Raw genomic sequence first — 7,427 nt, forward strand, 5'->3', positions numbered from 1 at the left:
ATGATATTGGGAGGTGGGGCCTTTGGGAGGTGATGAGGTCACAGCAGGGGAGCCCTCATGAATGGCATTAGTGTGCTTATAAAAGAGGTGCCCCAGAGAGCTTCTTGGTCCCTTTTGCCATGTGAGAATACTATGAACTGTCAGCAGAAGCAGAGTTTGGAGACCCTTCCTCCTATGGGCCTCAGTTCTTGGTAAGGATGCAAAGAAGACTCTAAGGTCTTACCTGTTGCAAGAAAGCTTATTAACAATCAGGAAAGAACAGATTACAAAGAGTTGGACAAGACTGAGTACACTGCAGATGGTGTCCACAGCCATGAAATTAAAAGATGTTTGCCCCTTGGATAAAAGCTATGACAACTCAGCATATTAAAAAGCAGAAACATTACTTTGCCAACAAAGGTCCATATAGTCAAAGCTATGGTTTTTCCAGTAGTCATGTATGGATGTGAGATTCAGACAGAAAGCTGAGAGCTGAAGAATTGATGCTGTTGAACTGTGGTGTTGAAGACTCTTGAGAGTCCCTTGGACAGCAAGGAGATCAAACCAGTCAATCCTAAAGGAAATCAGTCCTGAATATTCATTGGAAAAACTGATGCTGAAGCTGATGCGCCAATATTTTGGCCACCTGATATGAAGAACTGACTCCTTAGAAAAGACCTTGATGCTGGGAAAGATTGAGGCAGGAGGAGAAGGGGATGACAGAGAATGAGATGGTTGGATGGCATCATCAACTCGATGGACGTGAGTCTGAGCAAGCTCCGGGGGTTGATGGACAGGGAAGCCTGGTGTGCTGCAGTCTATAGGGTTTTAAACAGTTGGACACGACTGAGCGACTGAACTGAGTATAGACAAAAAGAGTACAGAAGGAACATTTCAAGAGGAGGGCCGTGCAAGGGAGGCAAATGGCCCTGGAGGGCTGGAGTACAGTTTTTAAGGCAGGGTCATTTGCATAATTGGGAGGGTGTCACTGATTGATAGCTGCAGGTTATATAACAAGATGCTCTACTGTTCATGTTCTTCCTATAATTTAGTCTGTAATAATTAGATGTATATATTCAGGGAAGGGGCTTCCCTGGTCGCTCAGCTGGTAAAGAATCTGCCTGCAATGCAGGAGACCTGGCTTCGACCCCTGTGTTGGGAAGATCCCCTGGAGGAAAGTCATAGCAACCCATTCCAGTATTCTTGGCTGGAGAATCCCTATGGACAGAGGAGCCTGGTGGGCTATAGTCCCTGGGGTCATAAAGAGTCAGACACGACTGAGCAACTAAGCACAGCACATTCATGGAATATTTGTGAGCAGTTAATGAGTCCAGTGGCTGACAAAGATTACTTTAGTATACGATACTATGAGGTGAGTACATGTGGTAGAGTGGGGAAAGTCCTACCAGTCGACAGGTGGAGGCTTTTTACAGCCCCCCTGACTATTTTTGCAGTACTAGTGGGTGTATTAGGAGTAGGGCTGGTAAATTACTTGGTGGGATTAGGCGGCTATTGAACAGGTAGCTGAATGGTCCACCTCTCTGTTGCTCTCAGCTAACTTCCTGCCTATCAGAACCAGGAAGGGGACTCTCACTAGACACCAAATCTACCAGTGCCCTGATCTTGGACTTCGGGCTCTAGAAATTGTGTTCATAAGCCACCCAGTATGTGGTATTTTGTTGTGTCAGCTTGAATGGATATAAACACTGGGGGACACTGCTGTTGTTGATTCCTTCTAGACAGTGGACTCCAGAGAGAGTTTACCAGCATATTCCCTCTACATTTGGGCTCACATGCTTTCAGGACACAGTCAACTGCCCTCAGAGTTCAAAGGACACCGACTATTTGGAGCTCTGCTTTCATGCCTTGGATCTGTTACCTAAACCCACTAGGAGAGCTTCAAGAAGCAAAGCAGATCTCAGTTTATCTACATGCAAGAAAAGTATAGAGGCTTGTGTGAATGATGGGGCCAATTTGCTAAGAAAAGAGAAGAGTTCTAGGAATAACCTGTGGAAACATCTCACATTCTCAAACCAAGGGACAATCAACCAACAAGAGACAGATGACCAAAAGGAAACAGAAACTCCAGAAAAGCTGGAGTAGGACGGAGAGGAAAATGGAGAGGGTCTACACACAGCAGCTAGGGGAACATTTGACAAATATCCTACTTCCCTGGTGGCTCAGATAGTAAAGAATTTACCTGCAATGAGGGAGACCTGGGTTCAATCCCTGGGTTGGGAAGATCCCCTGGAAGAGGGCATGGTAACTCATTCCAGTATTTTTGCCTGGAGAATCCCCATGGACAGAGGTGTCTGGCAGGCTATAGTCCATGGGGTCGCAGAGTTGGACACCACTGAGTGACTAAGCACAGCACACAAGGATTCCATCATTCCTAAGAATAAAACCTGAATTCCTTCCCCTAACTCACAAGGTCCTGTAGGATCCAACCTGCACCCATGCCTCCTTCCTTCTCTTTCTCTCTGTGCTTTCACCTCAGAGCTCTTGTTCCCTTTGCTTGGAACACTTCCACCAAGATCTTCCATAGCCACATCTGCCACCCTCCAGCCCTCATATCTACTCTGCTCCACTGTTACCTCTGAAAGGCCCTCCCTGATCTGTCAAGTTGAAATAGGCTACCACACACTAAAGCAGAAAACAGAATCCTAATGCCCCCACATTCCCACACCAGGGACCCCTCTTCACAGTCATAGTCTTCTTTCGGTGGAGCCTGGGTCCTCCTGCTTTTCCCTCATCAGTATGGATAAACCTGGTCACCACACTGAGCTGATCTATTTCCAGAACAAAGAGACCTACCTGCCTCTTTTGTCTGAACAACCTGATTCAGGCAAGGTGGGGCCTCCCCAAGTTGACTAAAGTGTTTAAAAGTGCTCCCTAGTAGGCCTGAGGGATTTGGGAAACTGGTAACAAGGATGTCTTTAAATAGCAATATTACCAGAGAAAGAAGAGACACAAGGACATGTGAGGCCAAAAAGAATAAGGAAGAAAAACAATAAGACTGTGGGTTGAACTCCTCTGAACTATGGAGATTCTAAAAAGACTGTGGTGGAAATAAGGTCCGATGCTATAAAGAGCACTATTGCATAGAAACCTGGAATGTTAAGTCCATGAATCAAGCCAAATTGGAAGTGGTCAAACAGGAGATGGCAAGAGAGAACATTGACCTTTCAGGAATCAGTGAACTAAAATGGACTGGAATGGGTGAATTTAATTCAGATGACCATTATGTCTACTGCTGTGGGCAAGAATCCCTTAGAAGAAACGGAGTAGCCATCATAGTCAACAAAACAGTGCAAAGTGCAGTACCTGGATGCAGTCTCAAAAACAACAGAATGATTTCTATTTGTTTCCAAGGCAAACCATTCAATATCACGGTAATCCATGTCTATGCCCCAACCAGTAATTCTGAAGAAGCTGAAGTTCAATGGTTCTATGAAGACCTACAAGACCTTGTAAAACTAACATCCAAAAAAGATGTCCTTTTCATTATAGGGGACTGGAATGCAAAAGTAGGAAGTCAAGAAACACCTGGAGTAACAGGCAAATTTAGCCTTGGAGTACAACATGAGGCAGGACCAAGGCTAATAAGAGTTTTGCCAAGAGAACACACCGATCATAGCAAACACCCACTTCAACAACACAACAGAAGGCTCTACACATGGACATCACCAGATGGTCAACACAGAAATCAGATTGATTATATTCTTTGCAGCCGAAGATGGAGAAGTTCTATACAGTCAACTAAAACAAGACCAGGAGCTGACTGTGGCTCAGATCATGAAATCCTTATTACCAAATTCAGACTTAAATTGAAGAAAGTAGGGAAAACCGCTAGACCATTCAGGTATGACCTCAATCAAATCCCTTATGATTATACAGTGGAAGTGAGAAATAGATTTAAGGGCCTAGATCTGATAGATAGAGTGCCTGATGAACTACGGAATTAGGTTCGTGACATTGTACAGGAGACAGGGATCAAGACCATCCCCATGGAAAAGAAATGCAAAAAAGCAAAATGGCTGTCTGGGGAGGCCTTACAAATAGCTGTGAAAAGAAGAGAGGTGAAAAGCAAAGGAGAAAAGGAAAGATATAAGCATCCGAATGCAGAGTTCCAAAGAAGAGCAAGAAGAGGTAAGAAAGCCTTCTTCAGCGATCAATGCAAAGAAATAGAGGAAAAGAACAGAATAGGAAAGACTAGAGATCTAATCAAGAAAATTAGAGATACCAAGGGAACATTTCATGCAAAGATGGGCTCGATAAAGGACAGAAATGATCTGGACCTAACAGAAGCAGAAGATATTAAGAAGAGGTGGCAAGAATACACAGAACTGTACAAAAAAAGATCTTCACGACCCAGATAATCACGATGGTGTGATCACTCATCTAGAGCCAGACATCTTGGAATGTGAAGTCAAATGGGCCTTAGAAAGCATCACTATGAACAAAGCTAGTGGAGGTAATGGAATTCCAGTTGAGCTGTTTCAAATCCTGAAAGATGATGCCATGAAAGTGCTGCACTCAATACACCAGCAAATTTGGAAAACTCAGCAGTGGCCACAAGACTGGAAAAGGTCAGTTTTCATTCCAATCCCAAAGAAAGGCAATGCCAAAGAATGCTCAAACTACTGCACAATTGCACTCATCTCACATGCTAGTAAAGTAATGCTCAAAATTCTCCAAGCTAGGCTTCAGCAGTACGTGAACCGTGAACTCCCTGATGTTCAAGCTGGTTTTAGAAAAGGCAGAGAAACCAGAGATCAAATTGCCAACATCCGCTGGATCATGGAAAAAGCAAGAGTTCCAGAAAAACATCTATTTCTGCTTTATTGACTATGCCAAAGCCTTTGACTGTGTGGATCACAAGGAACTGTGGAAAATTCTGAGAGAGATGGGAATACCAGACCACCTGACCTGCCTCTTGAGAAATCTGTATGCAGGTCAGGAAGCAACAGTTAGAACTGGACATGGAACAACAGACTGGTTCCAAATAGGAAAAGGAGTACATCAAGGCTGTATATTGTCACCCTGCTTATTTAACTTCTATGCAGAGTACATCATGAGAAATGCTGGGCTGGAAGAAACACAATCTGGAATCAAAATTGCCGGGAGAAATATCGATAACCTCAGATATGCAGATGACACCACCCTTATAGCAGAAAGTGAAGAGGAACTAAAAAGCCTCTTGATGAAACTGAAAGAGGAGAGTGAAAAAGTTGGCTTAAAGCTCAACCTTCAGAAAACGAAGATCACGGCATCCGGTCCCATCACTTCATGGGAAATAGACGGGGAAACAGTGGAAACAGTGTCAGACTTTATTTTTGGGGGCTCCAAAATCACTACAGATGGTGACTGTAGCCATGAAATTAAAAGATGCTTACTCCCTGGAAGAAAAGTTATGATCAACCTAGATAGCATATTCAAAAGCAGAGACATTACTTTGCTGACTAAGGTCCATCTAGTCAAGGCTATGGTTTTTCCAGTAGTCATGTATGGATGTGAGAGTTGGACTGTGAAGAAAGATGAGCGCTGAAGAATTGATGCTTTTGAACTGTGGTGTTGGAGAAGACTCTTGAGAGTCCCTTGGACTGCAAGGAGATCCAACCAGTCCATCCTATAGAAATCATTCCTGAATATTCATTGGAAGGACTGATGTTGAAGCTGCAACTCCAATACTTTGGCCACCTGATGCGAAGAACTGACTCCTTAAAAAGACCCTGATGCTGGGAAAGATTGAAGGCAGGAGGAGAAGGGGATGACAGAGGATGAGATCGTTGTATGGCATCACTGACCCAATGGACCTGAGTTTGAATAAACCTCAGAGTTGGTAATGGACAGGGAGGCCTAGTGTGCTGCAGTCCACGGGGTCACAGTCATGACAAAAACACGACTGAGCGACTGAACTGAACTGAACTGTGGTGGATCAGGAAGTCACCTGAAGGTTGGGTCTGAGGAAAAAATGACAGCACAAATGTTACTGAGCTAAAAAATGACTAGAGATTGGGAGATCTGGGAGTCCTCTATTTACAAAAGTTTGGTTTTTCCGATGCAAACACATTGGTGAAGTCAAAGTGAAGGAATGAGACCCATACACTGTAGAAGAAAAGATCCAGGGTGAACTCGGGGAGGGAGGAGGGCTGCAGATGGAGTTGCTGAAGGGAGGGAGTATTTGGCTAGGACCCAGGGTTTCCCCAGGGTGGGACCAGGTAACTGCTCTGCGCATCAGAGAGATGTTAGAGTTTCTGCCTGTAAGACAAGCAGTGATGTGAAGAGAAATGAAAATAGGTGTAACAAATGAACAGTGTATTTCCCCAAATAAGGCTTACAAGTCTTTAAACGTGCAGTCCAGACCCCAACACCTAATTAATTGATTTAGCAGCAAAATCTGACCTGAACTGTCATGAGGCTGTTAGAGTCCTTCTATAAGCCATTTAACTGATTTCTCAGACACTGCTGCAGAAAAATGAACATATTTGACTACCAGATTCTGCTCAGGATCCTGTGGTAGGGTTTACATAGTACAGAGGATATACTTGATATTTTCTGAAAACTGAACGACTGAATTTCAAACATGGAATTCTAATGGGCTATGGGACTGTGGATATGAATTTTAGGGAAATGAGAGTTCTCTAAGGTGAGAAGGAAGCTGTGAGCTGCTATAGGCCAGGCATGTGTCTGTTTCCCTCCAGATAGGTCAGTCACAGTCAGGTGCAGATTGACGCATGGGGAGCTCCTTCCATCAGTCAGCTAGGGCCTGGAAAGAATAAGAAAAATAATAGCAGGACCCTCGGAGGCCTCCCTGGGACAGACATGCCACCACCACCACCAGGTACTCTGTGTGCCTCTTGTCTGTAGAAAAACTTTAGCCTCCTAGGCCTTCCCTGAGTTTCAAAGAATAAATTTAAGCAGAGAAGTGAGACAATGCAAAAACAAAGGAAAAGTCAAACAAGGTGAAATAATGTTTCATTACTAAATAAAGTCAAGGATCATTAGTTCCTTTTAAGGGCCACAGATAATATTTTGAGCTATATCCTTGAGCTTTTTTTTTTTTTTATAGATACTGAAACCTCTGCCAGGTGGAAGAAGTTGACTGCACGCTGCTCATTGGCAGGTAGACCTCAGACTGTTTGGAACCAGAAGGTTAATGATGCTGATTGATTACCTCACCACCAGCCAATCAGAAGAATGTCCACAAGCTGATCTTGAACCCCACAACCCCCCTCACTCACCCTATGCTTAAAAACCTTCTGAAAGCCAGCGGGTGGTCTGGACTCCTTGCTTGGTGCCTACAGGAGTAACTGCTGCACTTTTCCCACCACAACCTCATGTTAGTAGACTGGCTCTACTGCACTGGGACCAACAGACAAGTGGACCCAAGTTTGGCTGGTAACATCAGGACCAGCACTGGGCAGGTTCTCATCCTCCCTTCCTTA

Source organism: Capra hircus, chromosome 22 (genome assembly GCF_001704415.2).
Source record: "Capra hircus breed San Clemente chromosome 22, ASM170441v1, whole genome shotgun sequence".
Lineage (NCBI taxonomy): Eukaryota > Metazoa > Chordata > Mammalia > Artiodactyla > Bovidae > Capra > Capra hircus.